The 24,744-nt window shown below is 52.0% G+C and overlaps 2 long non-coding RNA genes across 2 annotated transcripts; both read right to left on the reverse strand.

Moving 5' to 3' along the window:
• Window positions 1–8,959: 8,959 nt before the first annotated feature.
• Window positions 8,960–13,193, reverse strand: LOC149120957 (uncharacterized). The gene is made up of 2 exons (XR_016224576.1): window positions 12,921–13,193; window positions 8,960–12,392 (listed from the first exon to the last, which is right to left on the reverse strand). It is a non-coding gene; the product is annotated as an uncharacterized LOC149120957 (long non-coding RNA).
• Window positions 13,194–18,489: 5,296 nt separating this feature from the next.
• On the reverse strand, window positions 18,490–23,687 carry LOC149120958 (uncharacterized). The gene is made up of 2 exons (XR_016224577.1): window positions 23,481–23,687; window positions 18,490–18,738 (listed from the first exon to the last, which is right to left on the reverse strand). It is a non-coding gene; the product is annotated as an uncharacterized LOC149120958 (long non-coding RNA).
• Window positions 23,688–24,744: the final 1,057 nt, after the last annotated feature.

Here is a 24,744-nt window from a genome sequence, read left to right on the forward strand (position 1 = left end):
TCCTAAAGGTTCTGAAAATCTGGAGGTGGAGCCAGAAACCCGTGATTTAAAGCCATCCTGGGGGTTCAGACTCACATCCAACTTTCAGAGCCACGTGCTCAAGACGGGGCCCGCTCAGGAATCTGGGAACTGAAAATGCAAACTCATCACCTCCGAATCCCATTAAGGGAGGGCCAGAGTCCAAAGCCCTGAAAGGCTCACGAGGAGTCCAGGCTGCCTCGGCTGGCTCCGAGGATTCAGGAATAAAGAGCTGCTCACACTCGAACCGGCCCAGCCCCAGACGCTCCGCTGGTCACTCAGCACTGGTTGCAGAATCCAGCCCAGCTGAGCCATGCGGCTGACAGGGTGACCAGTTACTCTAATCCTGTAATCTTTGGAAAACAAAGAGCCAAAGTCTCCTGGCTGTCTGGGGTAAGCAGAGGAGGCCTGTGGGGTTCTGGTTTCATCTGTGTGCTGCCGGCTGGACTCTGAATGTGGCTGTATGTTCCTTCCACTACCCACACGCGCTCCCTTCTCGGATTTAGGCGTTCTGCTCAGGGAGATATTAATATGCAAAGAAAACAAACAGCACCAGAAGGATGGGAAGTACAAAGAGCCAGTGATTATTAAAGTTGGGCACACCAGAGCGGGTTATTTTTCTCACTCTCAGATGGACTGGGAGGCCCACCCGAAAGCAAAGGAGGGCTGCCCTGAGAGGATTCTCCCATGATGCAATGGTTCAGTGCCAAAAATCTGTCCATAGGATGACTGCCACGGACGATGCTGGGAAGACACAGACAAGGCAGGAACATTGTAAGGTAGGGCAGTTTAGGGCAAAGTTGAAAATGACACACAGAGAAAGAAACAGAGGATTTTTGCAAACAGGCTGTTTGCGGGTTAACCTTGGCCTATGGGAGAATTTTGTTTCATCCACACCTGGCACAGTTCATCAGTTTCATGTTTTTAAACATTTTTTAAAATATTTTTAAATTTAGGAGGCAGAAAGACACACAGGGAGAGCGCTCTCTTTCACTGGGGCACTCCAGCGGGGACCAGGCTGGGCGGGAGCCCGGAGTCAGGAACTCACTCCAGGTCTCCCCTGTGGGTGGCAGGAACCCGATGACTGGAGCCATTGCTGCTGCCCCCCGGGGTGCACAGCAGCAGGAAGCTGGGGTCAGGAACCAGAGCCAGGTACTGAGTGCAGCTACTCCTGCGTGGGACATAGGTTTCTTAACTGGCGTCTTAACCACGGGGCTGAGCGTTTGCTCCTGTAACAGCTTCACTTTCAAAGATGATTTTTTTGGCCACTGAACAAAAACAGGGAGATTCATACATAACTTCTAGGTAACTCCTTGTATCATAAACATACCAAAAATCTGGCCATCGTGAATCCACCTACCTCTGTGGCTGGCAGTATCTCCCAGTTCCTGTCCCAGCGGAAGCTGCCTCATTGGTTGCCACCTTACCCCGGCAAGCACTGGAGTGTGCAACCCCTTATGTAAGCAAACTGTGCACGTATAACCAGCTAGTATTGAAAATGCAAACTGGTTTGAGTTCTAAACTAACACAAAATTCTTGTCATCCGGGCAGTTGCTTCCCAGTGACCAACTGGCAATGAGATGTGAACGGGAAACGGGACTCTTTAGAAATCTGAAATCGCTGATCCAGTAAATGTTCACATTCTCAGGAAAACCAAATGAGAGACATAACCACCTATAAAATTACCGTTGTCAAAAGAAGCTACCGAAACGATGTGCAAACTTTTGTGGTCATCTGTGTATTTCTTTCCTACTTCTCTGCGTGGCTCTGAACCCCGTAACGGCAGGGGCTTTGCTCTGGTCACTGCTGAATGCCAAGTGCCTAAAACATTGCTTTCTGTGACTGCAGGCACTTCCTAAATATTTGTTGAGTGAATAAACAGGTCATTGAACCTTTACTTGGGCTCGGCTTTGCTCCAAACACTTACAAGTATTAAGATCCAAAGGCTCCCTTAGGAGGGAGACCCTCTTTAACAATAAGGAAAGGAGATGGAGGGCAGGACGCCAGCGTGCCTAACGTTGCCCGGTTGGCTCGCGGTGCAGCGGGGAGGGAGGAGCAGGCATCCCACAGGCCAGACCCTGGTCTGTGGCCTCCACCCCCCACCCCCACGCTCTTACCGTGACTGCGTTTCTTGAGCTGGAATTAATAAACTCAAGGTTTCTGGAGCCAGCCTCGGTCTTAGAATCTCTTTCTGGTGCAAAGTACTCACCAAGAGCTTGTTGAATTTGTTATTAACGTTTTTATTTCTCTGAGAATAAAAACCGAAGGGCGGTTAAAGAGCCCCCGTCAGCTCATGAAAAGGCAGGCGGTTATAAAGTCAGACACCCTCTCAGGACCCTATTTTTGCTTCTTCCTTAAGTCAGTCACTCTGCTTTTATAGGTTCCTGTTTTCCCATCTATAAAAATTAGGAAAACACTTTTTCCAACATCCTTTCCATGAGGACATTTGAAGGGCAGCATGTACTGGAGGAAAATCAGAACACGTAAATATTTATAATAACAAAATGTCTTTTATAAATCGGAAGCACTGTTTCTAATTGACCCCCTCACCGTTCCCACCAAGGAAATCGCCGAGAGAGGGACGAGGACTGTTAGCACCACCACAGCGAGGAAAGGGGGCCAGGGAGACTCGGATCCCCGCCCAATACTGGACCCAGGCTGGAACCAACCCGATTCTGCTGGGCCAAGAACAGCAAGGGAAAGTGGGGTGGCTCAGGTGTGCTCGGTGGGCTGGAAGAGACAGGTATGTGCTCAGCCACAGTCCCAGGCACGGTGCCCCCAGCCACCACCACGTGAAGACAGAAGGGTGGTTCCCAGGGCAGGACTGGAGAGGGAGAAGGGCCCACCAAGAGGGCGTGTCCCAGGAATGATTGACAGTGCTGTTCATATGGGAGCAGAGACCCCGGCAGGGCTAGGAAAGGGAAGGGGAGTTGAGGTCTTAGCGCCTTACAGATTTCAACTTCTTTTTCCCTAAACAATTGGAAGACTAGGAGGATTCGCCCCTCAATTATCTATTTATTTTAATAGAGAGATACAGAGATGGATCTCCCATCCATGCCCACAGCAGCCAGTTCTGGCGGGGAGGCCAGAACTCCATGTGGGTCTCCCAAGTGGGTGGCAGGGACCGGTGCGTCCTGGAGTGCACATTAGCAGGAAGCCAGAATGCGGGCAGAGCTGAGACTGCACCCCAGGTGCCCTGGTACGGGAAGCAGGTGCCCCAAGCTGCAACTTCACCAATGCGCCAACACACCACCCCCTGGAGGACTCCTTAGAGGAAAGAACTTGGACGTTGAAGGTAGAGAGTTCCTAGGATCAAATCTCAAAGCAGCATCTTTTGGTTTCCAAATGTCAAATTCTGCCCTGATGTGGCCCAGAGCTTGGCACATGGAGGCTGGCAGTCCCCAGGGAACAGCTCCTGCGCTGATCCCCCTGGAGAAGGGCTGGGGACAGGGGCAGAGCCGGGGCAGGTGCAGGAGCTGAGAGCCTGGGCGGTGCCCTGCTGTGAATCGGTACTCGTTAGTGCTGTGAAACCGAGTGCCACTTGCCCCTCAAGCTGGTGCTGAAATTCAGAAACGTCTCAATCAGCCAGTGCACGGGGCTTTGAAACTCTGTGTTGATTTGCGTTTGAGGGTTTCATACAAAGAGCTCTCACTCTCTTCAGATTTGCGCCTGCCTGTAATTGGGGAGACATTGCAAGGGTCTCCCTCTCCGTGCTGATGCCTCCCACCCTCCCCCCACCCCGAATCACCTTTCAAGTGTGTCTTTGAGGCTTCTCTTCCCAGATTGTTCAGGGGAGCGTTGTGTGAATAGATAATCGCCTTCCCACGCCGCAGCCCTTCAGCCTCTGCCAGCCTGGCAAAGCGTCCCCGGAATCAGCTTCTGATGTGGGAAGACTGGCTTCGTCGGGATTATTTTTGTGAGATTTGCAGCCTAAGACACAGATTCATTCAAGGGGAAACAGGCAGCTACTAACCATTAGACAGAAGGAAATAAAAAATTGTTCCTTAATACAATATTTATCGCCCATTCAAGAACAAACATCTTTCTTGCACAACCCCTATCTTCAACAGCCCTGGAAGGCTCTTCTGTGTCCCCCGTTGTATCCATGCACACAGTGACAATGTATTGATGCTGGTAACAAAGATACAGATGTCTTGAGAGATTGTTCTGCCATGGTTTGCCTATTTTGTCCTACTCATTGCTTTTTTCTGGATCGAGATATTTCAGTGGTGGAAAATAATCCCTTTCTGGGCTCAAGCACAGCTCTTCGTAAGCAGCATTTAGGTACCTTCAGAGCATGTGTGCTTGGGGCTGGCACTGTGGCATAGCGGGTAAGGCCGCCGCCTGCAATGCCGGCATCCCGGTTCACGTCCTGGCTGCTCCACTTCCGATCCAGCTCTCTGCTATGGCCTAAGAAAGCAGTAGAAGATGGCCCAAGTCCTTGGGTCCCTGCACCCATGTGGGAGACCCGGAAGAAGCTCCTGGCTCCTGGCTATGGAACAGCTCAGCTCTGGCCATTGCAGTCATTTGGAGAGTGAATCAGCAGAATGGAAGACCTCTCTTTCTCTCTCTGTCTCGCTCTCTCTGGCTCTATGTCTCTCTGTAATTCTGTCTTTCCAATAAATCAATCTTAAAAAAAAAAAAAAGAAAAAAAAGAAAATAGAGCATGTGTGCCTGAACACGAGTATTTGCGTCTGAGCACCCAGAGAAGGAAGGTGACTTTGCTGGGGTAAACTTGGGTTCCGAATGTTGGTGACACTGACTTTGCTGATGCGACTGGCAGTTCTCGGAGGTCGGCAGGGGGCAAAGGGTGGCTGCCTAGGGCTTGCGCTCCTGTGGCCGTGCCTCACCCTCGCCCGGCCATTTTCAAAGTGCTGGAAGCTGGGCTCAGGCCAAGCATCCCACTCTGCCCAGAGGCCAGAGCTCTTTCCCTTCACCATGGTGGTTGTGGGGAGCCACCCCTTTACCCCGCTAGCCACAGCCACCATTTTGCAGTGCTACCTGTCCCAACCTGGAAAACACACCCTGTGCATGGGCTGAAGTCAGAAAGCTCGAGGGAAATGCCTGCTACGGAAAACTGTACGGCTTTCAAAATGTTTTTGTATCAAAAATAACATGATCATTTATTTCCATCTTGCCATGAACTTTTTGGTGTACCCTTAAGTATGCAACACCTGCACGTAGCCCGTGTAGAAAATCCTCTCAGCGGAAAGAATTTTTAGAAATCACCCATCCCAGCAATCACACACTGGATGCCAGGGACAAACCCTGACCCCAAGTGTTTTGTTTATAACGATTTTAAGCATGATTGACAAGTAAGCTTTGGAAGCGTTCGCATTAAAATGTGAATTTTGGCTTCTCCGGAAAAGTCAAGTCTGGCCACGCTGACCCTTGCCCCCATGGCCACATTCGGCAGGGGTTAGTGAGAGCTGTCCACTTCCCTGCACTTGAGCGCTGCACTGCCCCCGCAGCTCCATAGCTCCCTGTTGTCATCCCGTCAGCGCCACGCCTGTCACTTAGGTTCCCTACGCGGTTCGGCAGGCATTGGGGACCCTGCAAGAATTCACTGAGTCGCTGGCCTTGTAACTCATGCCTGGGGAAAGCATATAAATGAGGATACTTCAAAAAAAGTTTGCGGAAGATGGAATTAGAAGATAACTTTAGTTCGGTGCAAGAGGAAACATTGGAATCTGTGCATCCAAGGGGTCTTCAGAGAGCTGGCGGGGAAGTGAGTGTTATGAAAAAGCTGTGCAGGGATTTCGAGATGGTTTTTCCACAAAGTAACCTTATCTCTCAGTTTCCTTTTCTGTGACCTATTTGAAGTAGCCTCCTGGGGAAGAGGAGGCGCCCCTCGCCCCACTTCAGTGTCCCAGAGCCACCAGGGCTGCCGGGTCCCTGTGTCTTCCTGGGACCCCAGAAAGCATGTGCAAGCTTATGACATCATCGCCTTTTCAAAAAACACGAATGCACACAATATTTTGCCATTTTGCCTAACAATATATTTTAGGCATCATACCTTAACCTTACCTAGAGATCCATCTCATTTCCTCCAAAGACTGCATAGCATTCCTTTGTGTGGATGAACTATAATTCATGTAACCAATTGCCAACTGATGAACAGTTAGGTTACTTCTCATCCTTTGCTATCACAAGCAGTGCCTACTTGTGCCTACTTCTCTGTGCACTTGAGTGAATGGATCTACAAGAAAAAGTCTTAGAGGTGGAACTGCTGGATCAAAGAGGATACACCCTTTAAATTTTGATAGATATTGCCAAGTTCCCCCTGTAAGTACGTGTGCCAATTGACAGACCCGCTGACACCGAAGAGGCATGCTCCCTAGATTCAGGCCCCCATTTGACAGGGGAGGCAATGGAGGGGCAGAGCGAGGGAGTGGCATGGCTTGTAGCCAGCACAGCCCAGACCTGAACGGAGTCAGGCAGGCAGTGCTGCCCACCACTCACTCCACTATGGCCCAGCTCCTCTGCTGTCGGCCTCCCTTGGTCGGAAACTAAACCAAGGGGCCCCGGCACTGGCTCTGGGGTTCAGCAACTGGATCCGGCCCAGCGTTGGAGGAGCAGGTGTTCTGATAACAAACATGTCCATCATGACTGGCACATGCTGTCACCTTGCGGGGCTGGCTCAGAGACGAAGGCCAAGGATTAAATGGACCATGGAAGCTGAATTACCAGCCCAGCCCTTGGTGGTTTTTAAATTATAGATTTTTTAAACAAAGCTAAATAGAGACCAATTAAGAAATGACTCCACATTCTACTCCAAAGAACAAAATAGCAGAACCTGAGCTTAGGCAGCACATGCATATGCTTGTGGACTAGGGGACAAACAGGGGCAGCTGGGTAGTGTGAAATCCAGACCCCTTCCCTCCGTCCACACAGCATGGCCCATGCATTCCAGCCTCAGGGCCTTGGGATGTGCTGAAATGATTCCTCTCCCTCATCCTGTTCTTCTTTCACTAACTCTTTCTCTTCCTTTAGAATGGAGACCATCTTAGGAATTCTTCCAATTCCTACTTCAGTCGCATTTGATCCTTTCTCGTAGCTTTCGTGACAGCCAGCCATTTTTGCATGCGTTCACTTGTTCTGTTCTGATTCTTCTACTGCAGCCCGAAGTCTGGCTGGCTCATCTGCACCGTGGTAATGGAGTTTCCACTCTGCCGGTGGTGAGACTCAAGGCCAAGTCATCCTCAGGGCTCTCCTCTGCTTTGATCTCAATAGCACTGCTGATCTGACTGATCCATGCCCAAAGACTGAGAAACAGGAGGGCCGGTGTTGGAGGATCCAAGAGGACCCAACTCAAGCAGAGAGCAAATTCACCCTTCCTCTGAACTCCCTTCTACCTGGGCGCTCAACAGATTGGATGATGCCCACCCATGGAGGGGAGGGAGGACCCCCTTTGCTCAGTCAACTGATGCAAATGCTAACCTCTTCCAGAAACACAGACATATCTAGAAAAAAAAGTCCTACCAGCTCTCTGGGTATCCCTTAGCCCAGTCACGTTGACACCTACATGTAAGCAGCACAGAGAGTAAGCAACAGAAACTGACTCTGCAAGAAGGAAGCAAGCTATTTGTTACCGGGAAGGCCGCTGGGACTCAGAGCCTCAAGCAGAGCCAGAAAGAGCAGACTTGGAGTCACCAGCAGCCCACCAGTCTCAGGAGCACCGGCTGCAAAAGCGTAGCACAGCTTGCCGGCAGAGCGCGTGGGAGAGCGCCCCACATCGCTACTTGTGGCCACTGGCCTCCCTGGGTGCTGCAGCCACCTGCGCCAGAGACCAAGTCCAGGTAGCTGTGCCAGACCACTGGCTCCACCTGGGTTCACCTCTACCAAGGCCATGGTTAGCAGAGGGTGGGTTTGGCTCATTCAGTTTCCATACGATGGGACATTCCCCAAAAGGGACGTCAAGTTGCTTTTAGGAAGGGGAACTTGGATTCTGGCTAACAGCAACAATAAAACAATGACGATTTACCTCCTTTATGCTCATCAAGATTCTTTGCTCAAAAATGGAGAGAGATGAAAATCCACCCCCACCAGGGTAAATCTATTTTGTTGTTCACAACGAAGGATATTCAAATGATCCTTATACAAAAGATGCTCAGTTGGACTCCTAATAACGAAAATGCAAATACAATTGGACTTGGACACCACTATCTCACCTATCACTTTCCCGAAGCCCCAAAGCTTACCAACACACTGGAGATGTTTCAAGGGAAGAGGAACTCTCGCAGGCTGCTGGAGGGGATGTGAGAGAGCTCGCCTCCTAGCGTAGAGTGGCCGCAGTCAACGAAGCCACGTATGCCTCTACCCCGGCACGCAACCGACCCACTTCTAGGAACGCACCCAGAAATACAGCTTTCCATGCGCATAAGGCTCTCTGCTGTGACATATTTTTGTCATAGGAAAATATCCAGAACAATCTACATGCCTGTTCACAGAGGACTCATTGAATAAATATTGAACAACCATGTGAGAGACTACTCGACAGCCACAAAAAGAATGAGAGGAATCTCACTACACTAACGCAGAGTGGCTACCAACAAATATTGGGAGATAACAAAGCAAGGTGCAAAGGCCCACGTAGCCTTGCAATGTAAGTCAGTCACTCATAGAAACAGAAACCTGTGTGATGCCATTTATATGAGGCATGGTCTAACATGGTCAAGTTCACAGAGGCAGTCAGGAGAATGGTGGTTTCCAGGGGCTGGAGGAAGGGGGAAATGGAGAATTGTTTTTTAATGGGCACTGAGTTTTCATTCTGCAAGACAAAAAGTTCTTGATTTGTTGCACAGCACTGTGTACTTTACTTATTCCATCACATACTTCAAAATGCTAGAGGTGCCAAAATTTTACCACAACTGAAAGTCGCTAAAGTGTAAATAATATACTACTTTGGCATAAGAAATAAGAGAAAACAAGAAACACATAGTATTTGCTATTTTTTAAAGATTTATTTTATGTGGTTTGAAAGTCAGAGTTACACAGAGAGAGAAGGAGAGGCAGAGAGAGAGAGGTCTTCTGTCTGCTGGTTCACTCTCCAATTGGCCGCAACGGCCAGAGCTGTGCTGATCTGAAGCCAGGAGCCAGGAGCTTCTTCCGGGTCTCCCACGCGGGCGCAGGGACCCAAGGACTTGGGCCATCTTCTACTGCTATCCCAGGCCTTACAGAGAGCTGGATTGGAAATGGAGCTGCCGGGAACTGGTGCCCATATGGGATGCGAGCACTGCAGGCGGTGGTTTTACCTGCTACACCACAGCGCCGGCTCCTGCTGTGGTGTTGTGTTTTTTTTTTTTTTTTTTTTTTTTTTTTTTTTAACAAAGAAGCCCAGGTGAGATAAATCAGAAATGAATGAAAGTTATTTCCTATGGAGGTAGTTGAAGAAAAAGTGTAAAGGCAGAAGGATGGGAGGGAGATTTGAATATCCTCTTAAATAGGATTTGACAGTTAAACGTTGGGACTATATTTAAATAATAAAATTAAGTTTCAAAGACTACAAAGAGCATACCCTAACACCAAACACCACCAGAAGCGAATGGACTGAACTGCGCATGGCAGAGGTAAAGTCACCACACATTCCCCGGAAGAGTCATTGGCTCAACTTTTTGACAGAGTTTTCTGACTGTTCACCATCTATCCATGAAAAGTGTATAAAGAAATCTTGAGCTTGACCCAGCACACTTTTTGTTGGTGGGGACACTGCTGCAGGGGTCCTGAGATGACGGTGTGTGTACTGGGGACAGGAATGTGTGACTGCATCACCGGTGCTGAGACGTGGTGTCTCATGTGAGACAGTGAGACAGGGAATCCTATCCAGGACTTAGGAAAGTCCCCGGGAACGTGAACCATGAGCCGCATGACGGGCACAGGGTCCCTGCCCAACCTGCAGCCATGAGCCTCGGGGGCGGGGCTCACTTCCTCCCCACTTGCAAAAGTGCTCGCCTTTGTCTTTTCTGCCCCAGGACGAACCCAGCCTTCTGTTCCAGTTTCCACAAACTTTGTGAAGCCCCCTTGCAGAATCTGTGATTTGGGAACTGAATTGAAAAGGTGTCGTAAAGATGCAGGAGCTGTCATGTCACCTCGAGCAGAAATGACACGAAGCCAACACCGGCTGCATGAGATCTCCGTCCTCCGGCTCCCACGTGTTCTCAGCACTGAAACGTCGAGAACAATTCTCGACCCCTTCAGTGTGGCTTTTCCTTTCCTCTTGGAACCTCTTCATGCTCTTCTCTGATGGTCAAAGTGCCAACCGGCTGGGTCCTGGGTTCCCATGTAGTCCAACACACACTAACCTGGGGATGCTGGGAAGGTATTTTGTAGACGCAGTTGAAGGGAGCTTCTCCTGGCCCATCTGCAGGGACCTGACTTAATCATGTCGGAGGACACGAGAGCAGGATGGATGCTCTCAGTTCCCACACCAGTGCCTCCCACATCAGCAGCACCAGAAACCTGTTAAAAATGCCAACTCCCAGGCCCCCCATGCCCAAGAATTCCACCCTGTCCTTCCTGACCGCTTGTCTTAAGCCCTTTGGCCTTGCCTAGCCAGGCCGTGCACCACACAGGCCAGTTTCTCGCCATAAACCTCTCAATACGATCTTCTACCAGTTCCGTTCCTCTGATGGAACCCAGACTGATGTACCTTCTAGTAAACTACTTGGTCCTTCTCATCATTGGTTTTCTGGTATGGATCATTAAAGAACCAGGCCCCATCCTGCGCCACGGCTCAATAGGCTAATCCTCTACCTTGCGGCACCGGCACACCGGGTTCTAGTCCCGGTCAGGGCACCGGATTCTGTCCCGGTTGCCCCTCTTCCAGGCCAGCTCTCTGCTGTGGCCAGGGAGGGCAGTGGAGGATGGCCCAAGTGCTTGGGCCCTGCACCCCATGGGAGACCAGGAGAAGCACCTGGCTCCTGCCTTCGGATCAGTGCGGTGCACTGGCCGCAGTGGCCATTTCTCTCCCTCTCTGTCTCTCTCTCTCACTATCCACTCTGCCTGTCAAAAAAAAAAAAAAAAAAAAAAAAAAAAAAAAGAACCAGGCCCCAATCAAAGCACAAAGTTGAGAATGTCCTGGGGAATTCCTCCTGTAGCAGCCTCTTGGCATGGAGAGACTCAGGCCTGACCTGTACCTGCCATGAGATGTGGTCTCCATGTTTGCTGACGCCTCCTCCTTTCACATTAGGGCACCCCATTAGAATCAGTGATGGGCTTTAAGGCCAGCTGGTTTTGGGGTTCCTGCCTCTGAGCCCAGCTAATCGGTCTCAGGATTTGTCAGCGGTCCTGAAATATTCCGCAACAACTGCTTTAATGAGTAGAACAGCTGCAGAAACAGAGAGGGGCCTCCCTGGGGAGGGGGGAGGCAAGGGTGCCGGGTTGTCCTGTCATCCCCTGGCCAGGTCTCAATCTGGACAAAGAAAGAGCTGGAGACATTGTGGGGCGCACTGATAGCCGGGCAGTGCCAGGTTTCAGGCAGGAAGGGGCGGGAGCCCAAGGGCGAGGCTGCTGAGTGCCATGGGCCCAGAGAGGCGGACTCGGTAGGTCTGGGGAGGCAGCCTAGGTTTTGCTTCGTTAACAACGTCCCGGTGTTGCCGATGCCGCAGGTGTGGGGACCCAACCGCTCTACGTTATTAACAGCTCAGCAAGAGACGGACGTAGGCGGTGGGTGAAGCTCATCACGTCTCGGGCTCATCCGAGTCTTTTCAGAACAGAGGGTTTGTGCTGAATTTCTGGCCACGCCTGGCCTGTTTGGGGAACGCATTCAGAGGCCCCTGGGTCATCCGTTTGAGGACCTCATTGAGGAAGACCCATGTCCCTGTCCCTCGATCCCAGTGATGCCTGTGAGTGACCTGTGCCTGCCACTTTCTATCTGCACATCACCGTGAGCCATTTACTCTCTCTGACCTCAGTTTTCTCATCTACAAAATGGGAAGAACAGTGGTAACCACCGTGTGGGCTACTGAGGATTCCATGCCATTGTGTGCATTGCGTGTGGCTCAGAGCGAGCAGCAGTAGCAGCAGGAAATAGAGTGCCACTCAGGGCCTGCGGGTGGGGAGGCTGCAATGCAGGGACCTCCCACAGAGAGGGCAAAAGCGATTCCAAAATCCACGCCTACGAGGGGTCTTCAAAGAGTTGATGAAAAGTGCACCCTGTGAGAAATGACACATGGCTTTCAAAGGAATTTTGGGTCAAAATAGGCTTATCTTTTACCTCCACTTCCCCACACACTTGTTGAAGTCTCTGCACACGTTCCAGCTTCCCACGAGGACTCCAGAGGACTCCAGTTTAGGCTTGTCGTATGTTGTTTTGCACGCAACGGCATTGCACATCTCAAAAAGATGTTTGCACCGACACTCCCTCAGATCCGGTCCTATTGAGGAGACACATTGTATGGTCATCCTAGCTACTAGCCAGGATCAAAGTATGTGAGCATCTACTCTGAAGCAGGCAAAGAGTTCCAAAGGCAGAATCGTGGTCCCCAGGGTACATGGTTCAAGGAACGTTCCTCTGGTGGACGCAGGCAGGGGTCCCCGGGGTGCACCCAGTCATACAGAAAAGTGCAGCCTCACGATGTGTGTGCTTTTCTGGATTCGTCTTACACAGCACTAAAGACATTTATTGTTTTCAAGGATCCCAGGCACATGACCCTCCGAAACTATCAGCTTAGCTGGGCCCAAAGCACAGACGAAAACTGTTTCCCCAGTAACATCTCAGCGTCTCTCTGAATTGTGATACAAAAGCCTCAAACCCAGGAATAGGGGCAGCAGGTGCACCCGGCCCGTGTACGAGAAATCCCACAAGGATCCAAGACAAAGTTAAGCCCCCATCTCCGAAGAATCCACCGCACACCTCCTACCCACTTGTTTTATCTGTTTAGCAAACTCACCCCACACCTCACCTCCTCTTTGCGCCTGCCATCTAGAAGGATCTTTGAAATTTATTTTCTCCTTTTAGCTTGCTGTATTTTTAATGTCTGACTGAAAGAACAAAGGCAGGCGAACACCAGACAAGATCGTTTCATTCCTCCACGAGCTGTTGTGGAGCCCAGCTCGAGCCCAGCTAACATGAATGTTTTAAAATTCCGTCTTCTGCTAGGGAACAAGTGCTGGTGCAGTCATCAGCTCCAAAGTCACGGCCATGGTTCTGCTTTTCATTGGGGCACATAAAAGCCACCACCACTCCCTCCCCCGCACCATCAATCATTAACAACCTATTTATTAACACAAGCGGCCCAGAGAAGTTTTCCTGGTCTGGTCAACCACAATGGAAGAAATTGCTGTCGCCCAGCTGGCTGGCACGCTCGTGACCAAGCCGCCCGGGCTGATTCCAGCCCCGAAAGGGCCTGCTCATGGCTCTTTCATCTCTCCCCGAGTAACAGATACCTGCCAGGCCTGCTCACCCCCTCCCCCACTGCAAAACGATCCACCTGCCCCCTGGGCTTCCGACAGGAAGAGCTGTTTGTGCAAGCACTGACAGTGCTGATTGGGTCCAAGCGGCGTGCGGGGCTGTGAGCTGTCCACTCGGTGTGCAGGCCCGAGCGTGGGTGGGGCTGTGTGTGCCACGCACACCACATCGGAGCCAGGGCAGCCTGGAGGGCGCGTGAGGAGACACTTGTCTGCCTGGTGCGTCTGACTCCTGGATTTAATGGATTTCGATTGGAAGCAAAAACCAATCAGCAGGAAGATTCTTAGCGAGTCAATCAGAATCTGGTTTTCTAAAGAGCTCATGCGGCTTGGATGACGCGTTCTAGAGGCTTCCAGACCTACAGAATTCTATTCCAGCCATTTTTTTTTTTTACTTTCTGATAAAATGTTCCTAACATCCAACTGACCACGTTGCCCATTTTTAAATGTGTGATTCAGTGGCCTCGGGCGCTCTCACACTGAGGTGCAGCCGCCACCACCGTCCGTCTCTGGGACTTTCTTCTTCCTCATCTGAGGCTCTGTGACTGTCAAACAGTGCATTCCCGTTCCGCCAACTGCAGTCCCTGGGAGCCCCCGCCCTGCCGCCTGTCTCCATGAGCTCGATGGCCCTACACAACTCGTGCGATTGAAGCCGTGCACTGCTGGTCCTTCTACATCAGGCTTCTCGCCCCAGCATGGTCCCCGCGAGATTCCTCTGAGGCATCCTGTTTCATAATGTCCTGCTTCTTTAAGGCTGAATAATAGTCCATGGGAGATGCGCACCACATTTTGTTCCCATTCATCCATTGGAGGAGATTTGATTTTTTTTCCTTTCAGCTGTCGTGAATAATGTTACTGCGCACATGGATATACAAATAACCCTTTCGTTTCTTGCTGGTGTACACCCAGAAGCAGAATTGCTGGGTAATGAGATAGCTCTATGTTTAAATCTTTAGGGAAGTGCCATACTGTTTTATTCATTGGCTGCACCAGTTTACATTCCCACTGGAAGTGCCCAAGGATTCGGTTTATCCACATCTTTACCAATCATTGTGATTTTCTGCATTTTTGTAGTTATAATTCTAGCTTTTTTTTTTAAAAAAAAAGGTTATTTATTTATTTGAAAGGCAGAGTTACAGAGAGACAGAGGCAGAGGGAGACAGAGAAAGGTCTTCCCTCTGCTGGTCCACTCCCAAGATGGCTGCAATGGCTGGAGCTACACCTATCTGAAACCAGGAGCCAGGAGCTGCCTCCGGGTCTCCCACACAGATGCAGGAGCCCAAGGGCTTAAGCCATCTCCCACTGCTTTTTCAGGCCACAGCAGAGAGCCGGATCGGAAGTGGAGCAGCCGAGACTTGAACCAGCGTCCATCTGGGATGCCGACACTGCAGGTGGTGGCTTTACTCACTATGCTGTAGTGCTGGCCCCTATAATTCTTGCTTTGATTTTGACACCAACTTACCACGGGACCTCCACTCAGCAAGCACGTCACTGGTCTCTGGACCAGCTTCCTTGCCTAGGAACCAGAGGCGGGGCTCCTCTCGTTGCAGAAACCTCCGACCACAGCATCTCCATCCCAGCCCAACACTCACGCTCTTACTGCCTTCCTCCCTCAGTGTCTCAGTTTTCTCATCTTGCAAATGGGGGCAACAGTGCTCACCTTCCCTCCCTGAAAGACCCGTTGTGCTGCTGAGTTGGGTCAAAGCTGAGAACGCAACCTCGGGGGTTTTGGAGGACTGTGGGACGGAGGAATAAAGGGCCCTGGAGGGGAACGCACAGGTGCAGCCTGCGCTGTTTGCTGGATTCCTAGACAGCCTGGGGTGCGAGAGGAAAATTCTGCTCCAGGGAGGGGCACTGACACTCAGTAAAACCCGGGCTCTGCCCCCTGTGGGTTCACAGCCTCGCTGGGGGGGCAGAGCAGTAACTAGACGAACAGACTGATGCTACAGCAAAAGCAGTTCAGTCAAGTAGCCTGCGCATTCAAAACAGCAGGAATTGAACACAGGGAACCGGTAAGCAATGAGCGAGGAAAGAAGCAGCCAAACGTGACATGTGCGGCAGCCAAGAGGGTCACCATGGCAGGATGACGGCAGCACCCACCAGCTGGAGAGAGGAAGGAAAAGGCAGGGCTTGAACCCAGCCGGAGGTCAGCCGACCCAGAGCCTGGGAAGCGTGGTCCACGGCATCCTGCCTCCGCCCTCTCCTGCCAGCGGTCAGAGCAGGGGAAGGACGGGAAACGGGTCCTCGGTGCAACTGGAATGAAGAGAAGTCCAGAAAGCCTTGAAGGAGGAGAGGACAGCCCAGCACGAGGAGCAAGGAAGGCGTCTTGGGCAAAGAGACAGCGAGAGCTAAGGGGAGGCAGAGAAAAGGAGCTGGGCCTGCTCGCATGATGAAGGCGTCCAGGTTGGTGCACGTCCCCAACTCCTGGCTGTGCAGGTGCACAAACCCACACCCCTGCGCCAGGTGCCCATCTCCTGGGCAAGCTCCCAGTCACTGTCTTAGCACTGGAGGGGTCTTAGGCTCTGTGGTCTCACCGTGTAAACCCGTGCCCACCCGGTCCTGTCTGACGCGGGAGCAGCCAGTTTTCTTGGTGGAGGCAGAGAATGCAGTGGTGTCGCCACAGGCCCAGCGACATCTGCTTCTCCGCCCACCCTGGAAGCTGGAAGAAGCAAGGGAGGCCGGGTCCTTCCAGAGCCTGGGGACAGGGCACGGCCCTGCTGACAGCACAACTTGGGGATCTGTGCGAGGAAACACTGCTGTTTATTTTCCATGACTCAGCCCATGGCGATGCACCATGGCAGCTCTAGGAAACCTGTCTAAGTGGACTTTTTCCCCACCGATGCTTCCCCGTTTAACACCTCACCCAGAGCATCTCAGCGTGGCAGCCCAGACCTGGTGCAAACTCCGTGTGATCCAGATGAGAACTGAAGGCCAGGCTCCACCGTGGCTCCCCGAACAAGTCAGACCTCAGTGCCTGACCACCTCTCACACCGTCCCCCACGGCTGCCCCTTCATTCTCTGCCTAGGAGAGCGAGCTGAGAACACACCAGGGCGGGGGCGGGGGGCGTCCCGGCCCTGTCCCCTGCCCCTCTCCCTGCTCCCTTCCCTCCTGCCCACCCTCTGGTCTGTTTGTCGGCGCTTCCCCAGCCACCTCAGGCTGCCCGGCCTTGTTTGGCTACTGGAGCCTCTGCCAAAATCCATATTTAGTTATTGAATGTTCCTTGCCCAGGCGCCTCTGAAGCTAATGATGGAATCTTTGAAAATGACATTAGAAGCAAAACATACACAGCAGAAGACATGAAGCTACCTCGAGTCCATCTGTTCAAGAGTGATCCGCTCGGAGCTCCCATTTCCCATGTAAAACAGGAGATATGATTTATAATTTATATCTCACCGGTACAACCCTGATGGAAGCAAAGCACTTTGATGCAATGTTGGTTTCATGCTAGTGGAACACCATTCCAAATCAGAGAATATTTACAGCTCTAACTCGTCGGCTGCCACTTTGAAGTAGGAAGATTTGTATTTTATGTGCTTTTCTGAAAAAAAAAAAAAAACAGAAAAAAGGAAAAACTACATATACTCCAACATGCATGTGGTGGAAATATGAAAACATTCACGTGTGAATCAGCACCAAAATGTAATTACTGCATTAAGCATTGAAAATATTTATAGACTCATATCTCATGTGGAAGACCTGGTTTCAATAATTCTCAGAAAATTGCGAAATTCATACTTTGTTTTCTTGGGACTAACTTAATTTATTGGAAATCTACAACACATGAAGGACAGAATCAAAGAATGTCAACCCTCCATCACCTCGAGTAATGATCTAATAACGACGTCGTGAGCAGGGGCCGCGTGTGCGCCTCTGTGGATTGGACCTTCACTGGGCGGGGAAGAGACAGGCAGAGGAACAGAGATGGAGAGAGTCTGCATTGGAGTTTGGGAGGTGATTCCTCCTGTTCTTACGGAAATGAGGAGATACCTATCACAACGTAACTAAAGTATCAATCAAGCTCAATCTTTTGCTCTCGCCATGACAAAACCAGCCAACTTACAGAAGGCAGGATCAGCAGTTGGTCATCCCCGAGTCCCTGGGTGCTGGGCATCACTCCGGGGACAGGCGGTTCTGTCATTTGGAATGTGCATTCCAGTGAAGCGTCCGGCAACAAACAAATATCGAACAAGCCCTTGTCACAGCCGTAATGACCATTCAGAAAGTGGGGTGAAGCACTAGGAAAGAAGGCATAGTGTTTCCAACAGAGAAGACTTTTCTAGAAACAGGACGTTCAAAGTCACCTACATTAAGTGAGAGATAAAACAGTGAAAAGACCTGGGGAGAGATCGTTCCAGACAGACAGAACAGCAAGTGCAAAGGGCCTGAGGTCAGAACAAGCTTGCATTAGAGGAGCAATAGGCTGATAACGCTGATGTGTGTGGAGAATGATGAACGAGGTTGCGAAGTGACCGCGAGGTCAGGGAGATGGGCTTCCCCGGCACCAAGCCCAGAAAGAGTGAGCCGAGCGGCTGCAGGCCAATTTCGAGCCACAGGAGAGCTGTGATTGCAGGCTTCTGCAGGTTCGAGGCATTGGGGGAGAAGAAATGCCAGACTTCTGATAACTGTGGAATCACGGTACACCTGGCAGACCTCGAGAGAGAGACAGGGCTCAAAGGGCTTGGCCTCTGACCCGATTTCAGCCAGGGATTTGAGGACCTGAGAGACATCCATTCACGGAGGACAGAATGGAAGACTGTCAACTTCCCATCACCTCAACCAAGGATCTAGCAAAGATGGCGCGAGTATGGCTTGTATGGGCAGGTCTGTGTGTGGTCTTCACTGGCAGGGCCAGCACTGGACATTGTACAGAGAGGCTCACATTCTCAGGGCACGGCAGGCATGGCAAGCTAGGAGCTGGAGGTGGTTGGGGCTCCGTGGGGGAGGTGGTGGGAGTGGGGAGCTCTTTAGGCAGGGTGAAAAACCCTGTGGTTCAAGGACCTAGAAAGAGAGCGACGGGGAGCATGGCTGAAGGGGATGCTGGGGTCCAGCCAAGACAAGCACTATTTTATTTAAAGATGCATTTATTTATTTGAAAGAGTTATACAGAAAGAGGAGAGGCAGAGAGAGAGAGAAAGAGAGAGAGAGAGAGAGAGGTCTTCCATCCTCTGGTTCACTCTCCAATTGGCCGCAACAGCCGGAGCTGAGCTGATCCGAAGCCAGGAGCCAGGAGCTTCTTCCGGGTCTCCCACGCAGGTGCAGGGGCCCAAGGACTTGGGCCATCTTCTACTGCTTTCCCAGGCCACAGCAAAGAGCTGGATCGGAAGAGGAGCAGCCAGGATTAGAACCAGTGCCCATATGGGATGCTGGTGCTTCAGGCCAAGGTGTTAACCCACTGCGTCACAGCGCTGGCCCCATCAAATAAATAAATAAATCTTTAATAATAAAAAAAGAAAAGACTGGCAAACTAACTCCACTCTTACTGGAGAACAAAGAACAAATAAGGTAGAGACAAGGGGACTCTGAGGGAAAGCAGATCGGGGCTTCTGCAGAGGTCTGGCCCGGGCGAGAGGCTGCTGCTGCAGATGGGAATAGAGAAGGAAGAAAGTGATCATCTTAGGAGGGCCGTGATAGGTCCCAGGCTTCCGGGAGGTGTGCCCATGTGACTTGTTTCAGCCAATGAAGGGTGAGCAGAGGTGGGGCAACTAGTGCAGGTGGAATCTGCAAGCCAGCAAGCGAGCGAGTGAATGATGTCCCTCGGCCGTGACATTCACCATCATTTCAGATGGTGGCTCCTTGCTCTTCCCGGGGTCCCCTGTGCAGGGGAGTCCCAGAGAAGGATCCCAGCTGGCCCAGTGTAGCATGAGCCAGAAACAGACTCCTGCTGTCTGAAGCCCCTAAGTTTAGGGGAGTATCTGTGACCACGGCAAAAGCCAGCCTGTGGGTTTGGGGAGGGGTCGGCACGGAAGTGACAGTCACCCTGAATGGTCGCCAGGGCTGACTTTCAGTGTTCCAGTGAGGCCCCTCCCTGTCCTGGACCCTCCCCAGCCCAGTGGGACGTGATCCAGGGCGCCACACAGGAAAGAAGAAGCCACCTGCTGAAATGGAGCCTTTAACGCTAGGACAGTGCCCTGAAGAGAAAAAGTTCTCCGCCCGTGCTGGCCATGATTGCTCTGCATCCGATGCCAGAGTGCACTTGAACAAATTCAATTAGACTGCCCGGCCACTGTTTTATGATACAACCATCAGGCATCTCCAAGGGGTCAAATCATGGCAGGGATATTTAACTCCCAGTAGGAACAAAGAGTAATTGGAGTGAACCGGACGACGGTCCAGGAACGGAGAGGCCAGCTGTCAGTTTAGTAGTGGGGTCTGTGGGCAAGAGTGGCCCCCCGAGAATCATGGAGTTAGTGTGTTCGTTTAAGGAGGGCACCAGTCCAGAAGCTTTGGAGGCAGCAGATTAGAAAGGACAGGGGCCCCAGCATTTGTGTGTGGACCAAGACTGAGACCAGCTATCGTGAAGCTAAAGAGGCGGGCACGGCTGTAGACAGCGCACACCCCAGCACACATGCACACACACACGCGCGCGCGCACACACACATGTATACACCCTGTCACTGCTGCTTCCTGTGCATCAACAGCTCAGATCAAAGCGTCTCAGGTCAGGGCAGCTGAGCTGGAAGCCGGGACACTGTTCATCTCTACCCGATCACCCTGATTTCACGCTGGCTGTTGTACTACTGACATTGTTCAATGCCGGGAGTCTTGTTGACAAGAAAGGCGGAAGAAGATAAGAAGGCAAAGGACCACGTGGAGAGGGGGAGAAGGCACTCTTGGCAGAGTCGGGGGGTCGGGATGGACCGATGGGCAGAGGTCTGCAGGTGTCAGGACCAGGCCCAAGTTTCTACCTTTAGAGTGTGGGGCAGGGGGGTGCAATTTAAATCCGACCACGGATGTGTACGTGCAAAGCAAAGGTAGCCAGTTTATCCTCCGTCAGTGGCTCTGGCCTCTCCACAAGCCTCTTGCCCCTGGAAATTGTGTGGGCCGATGAGTCAGAAATGGAAACAGCAAGCTTGCTAACTCAAGACGCCCCCTCTCTTCAGCCGGGAGCACCTCTTCTCTGTTGCAATTGCCCCCTACCTGTCCTGTTTGGGACACTGGGAAGGGGCAGAGCTGTTATCCACACCAAGCCCTGGAGGAGCGCCCTGATGCTGGGGACATGGTGGCTGCTTGGCTGGGCTCCCAGGACTCACTGCAGCTGGGCGTTCCAGGGGAGGCTGCTGCCCCCGCGAGGGGGCAGTGAGACGTTCGCGGCTCAGCGCTGGCTTCCCTGACATGCCCGCACCTTCTGCGGGCCTCCCTCCTGCCACAGGAAGTGGTCTTCTACTTCCTCCTCTCCTCTGGGGCGAGTGCCCCTGCCTCGGAGCGCGTGCCTTCTCAAGGTGCCATTCACCCTTCGCTGGAGCCGTGCTGGCGCAGTGGCTGCAGGGGGCACGATTTATAGAGCAGCTGGGTGAAGACCAGAGGCATTTCAGATCTGGAAAATATCGTCTCCTTTGGGAGAGGGCCAATGCCTTTGACGGAGGGTTTATTTTGCCTCGTAAAATGCAGATATGCTTAGGAGATGTAAAGCAAAAACCTGTGCTCTCTCAACCACCACTGGATGATTGGAATTTGTTGGTGGCTGACACAGAGCTATGGCTTCATAACCCGGGCTCATGCACGCCCTCAGCTGCTGCTCACTGCACACAGCTATGCGCCAGCACAGCCCTGGGCACCAAGGCCAGAAACTACCAAGAGTCAGAGACAATGAGGGTGACAAGTGATCCATGACTTCTGTGCCACACGGGAAAAGTACGGGGTGGTCTGAGAATGAATAAGGTAGACAAAGAGCCCAGGGAAGGCTACCAGAGCAGTGAGTGGTGTGAGTGGACAGGTGAGAAGCGGTATGAGTGGACACAGGGTGGTTGACAAAGAGAAGAGCCATGGAGGTACAGGAGCTGGATAGAAGAAGCGCTCCTAACACAGCAGACGGCAGGTGCATGCAGAGGTCCTGAGATGGGAAGGAGCTCCCAAGGGGCCTTCTCTCAGGGACCCCTCAAAACAGAATTGAAGGAGGAATAGAGGGAGGACCCTAGAGGAGTGAGACTGGGGGAAGGGAGTGAAAGGAGGGGCTTAACTAACGCACCTTGAGGAAGCCCCGACTCAAGTCCTGAGCTATTGTCGCACCATTCATTGTAGAAACCACCCAGCTTTTTCAGCCTCATTCTCCCAGTTCCCAAACTCTTGATTTCATGGCACTTTGGCCAGCTTTGTACGCTTGCCGGCTCCTCTTCCTGCTTGCGGGAGGAAGACTGGCTTGAAGACCCTCACATCCACCCCGAGCTCCCACTGTCTGGATGCCAGGGAGAAATGTTACCATGGCCTTACCTTCTGGAAACCCTGCTACCAGCACATCCCAGCACTGGGAGCACTCAAGTCTTCTGTTCTCCTGCCGACACCCTGCCACCTACTATCTGGGGACATACACCCCGAATCTCGGAATCACACTGATGTCCTTTCTTGTCCCCCAGGCTTCCTCTGCCACCCCGGCTTCCCAAACCCATCTGCAAAGTACTTCCAGGGTCTGTCTACCCCCTCTGCTCTCCCTGCCTCCCCTATTCTCTAAGCAACCGTAGTTTCCAACTCAATAACAATAATAACCTCTTCTCTGCCAGCTCCAAGTCCAGCAATTCCTCTGCACAGGGACAGCCCGAATGTTCTCTCCCAGTAAATATGACGTCACTCCCAGTTTTACCCACTCCAAGGTTTCCTCACTCTCAGGGGATAGGGAACAGGGTCTTGACCCATCCCACAGGAATTGGGGAGATCCAGCTGTTGCCCACCACCCCAGTCGCATCCTCTAAACAGGTTCCCCTCCTCCTGAACCCGCTTGGCTTCACTCCCCAGATCGCCCCAACAGCCGGAGCTGTGCTGATCCAAAGCCAGGAGCCAGGAGCTTCTTCCAGGTCTCCCATACAGGTGCAGGGACCCAAGGACTTGGGCCATCTTCTACTGCTTTCCCAGGCCATAGCAGAGAGCTGGATTGGAAGTAGAACATCCGGAACTTGAACTGACACTCATACGGGACGCCGACACTGCAGGCGGTGGCCCTACCAGCTACACCACAGCGCTGGCCCCTGTTTATTTATTATTTGTTTACTCCTTGTCACTCTGAAATCTCAGGCTATGTTCCTATTTATATGTGTCCTCTCAGGCCCCCATTAGAATGCGAGCTCCTTGCAGGCAGGCGTTTGGTTTGTTTGGCCCTCTGCTGTACCCCTAGTTCTTATTAGAGTGCTTGACATGTAGAAGACCCTCAATGAATGCAGGTGTACTCGTGAATGAATGAATGAATGAGTCCTGAGCCCAGAGGTGACCTGGGCCCTATGCCCAAGCAGACGATGGCTCCCAGAACAGCTCCAGTTCACCACATGTCTATCAGCAGCCTGCAAGCTAAGAATGATTGTCATGTTTTTAAATGTCAGAAGAAAACCCCGTAAGAGAGGCCACAGATGACCCGCAATGCCCCAAATGTTGGCCAGAATCAATAGATCAAGTACAAGCACTTCCCATGTGTGCAGGGCAGGTACGGAAAAAGAGAGCTATATTTTTAAAATAATGCATCATTTTTTACCCATGTTTATTTATTATTTGGAAGACAGCATGACAGAAAGGAGGGAGGGAGAGAGAGAATCTTCCATCTACTGGTTCACTCCCTGAAATGCCCGCAACTGCCAGGGCCAGGCCAGGCTGGAACCTAGAACTCCATCTGCGTCTCTCATGTGGGTGGCAGGGGCCCAAGCACTCAAGCCATCATCCATTGCTTCCCAGGTGCATTAGCAGAAAGCTGGATCAGAAACAGAGCAGCCGGGACTGCAGGCGCTCCGATATGGGCTGCCGGTGTCCTGAGTGTCGGCTTAACCGGCTGCACCCCAACCCCCGCCCTGAGATGGCAGCCACCGGGCTCTTCTGGGGCTGCAGGCAGCAGCTCAGCACCTCCGTGACCCTTACTCACCGAGTCCCCTCCCAGCCTCCGACGAGAGATGAGAAAAAGGAGGCTCAGCCAAGCCCGTGTTTTAAGAGACCCGCGGGAGCACCAGGGCTGCAAAGGCCTGGAAGCTCATTTACTCCAAACGCCTCCTGTTATGGAATCAAAAAGGAAGACAGCAGAGTCCCGCTGCAGGCGTTAACCCTGGGTGCAAGCCGGCTCTGCGCTCTCCCACCCCCAGGCAGGGCGTTGGCCCCACGCTGCCCCGCCCCTCCCCATTTCCAAAAGTCCTGCAGTGCCTGCCCAGCGCCGCCGCTGCCACCAGCCTGTCTCCTCCCTCCCGGTTGACCTTCCTCCCCACCCAGCCCACCCAGCACCGCTGTGCCTGCGAGGAAGACTGAGCTACAAATTAAGTGAAGGGGGAGACTGCACTGATAGGATCTGAGCGCGGGAAGCACAAGGCTCCAATTTCCTCTCCGCATTATACAGGAAGATCTGGGCCACGTGGGGAGCCGGCCAGGGGCCTTTTGATGTCTGCTTTCCTGCAAGGAACAAGCAGAAGGACATGAGAAGGCTTCACCTCCTCCATGCAAACTCACAACAGCAGGCTTCCAATCACGCTTGAAACAAATCCAGAGATGAAAAACCAAGAAAGGAAATCAAGGCGGGAGAGAGAGAGAGATGATTGTTGTTTAGAGAGCTTTAAGGACCAGGAGACCCTTTAAAACTAACTACAGCACATGTTAAGAGCTTACAAAGCCTGGTGACACAGCCCGGAGCTGAGCTCCTGGAGGGTGTATCAACAGCCAAGTCCCCCCTGGGCCACGGCCCGCCCGATGGGTTTGCCAGGATGCCGTGTCCTCTCTCTACACGTGAGCTGGGATTGCAGAGAGCTGGGGCCAGGATGCTGCCCCGGGCCAGCTGGGGCTCCAGCTCACGTGGTCCCTTTCTCTGGCAGAAGACCCTCATGCCCAACTCGTGTATCTGTGGTTCCCTTGGGGACATTGCCCAACAATATGCAATAGGAAATTATGGTGGCATTTAGTCTCTGAGGGGAAGAACCAGTTGGTCGAGCTTTCTCTCTCTCCCTGTCTCTCTCTCTCTCCCCTTTTTATTGCAGTGTGGTGGAAGGCTAATGCGCGGCTCTCTGAGATTTTTCCCTACACGCCCTTGACCTCATTCTGTAGTAGCAGCAGCAATTCTGGAACATTCCACGATGCCAACTGAAGATCAAAGCTCTCATATCCTTGCAGCACATTCCTGCCTTTGCTTACCACATAGGCTGCCCAAA

This window comes from Oryctolagus cuniculus, chromosome 18 (assembly GCF_051225735.1).
Source record: "Oryctolagus cuniculus isolate XC-2025 breed Fujian yellow rabbit chromosome 18, ASM5122573v1, whole genome shotgun sequence".
In the NCBI taxonomy this organism is placed as follows: Eukaryota; Metazoa; Chordata; class Mammalia; order Lagomorpha; family Leporidae; genus Oryctolagus; species Oryctolagus cuniculus.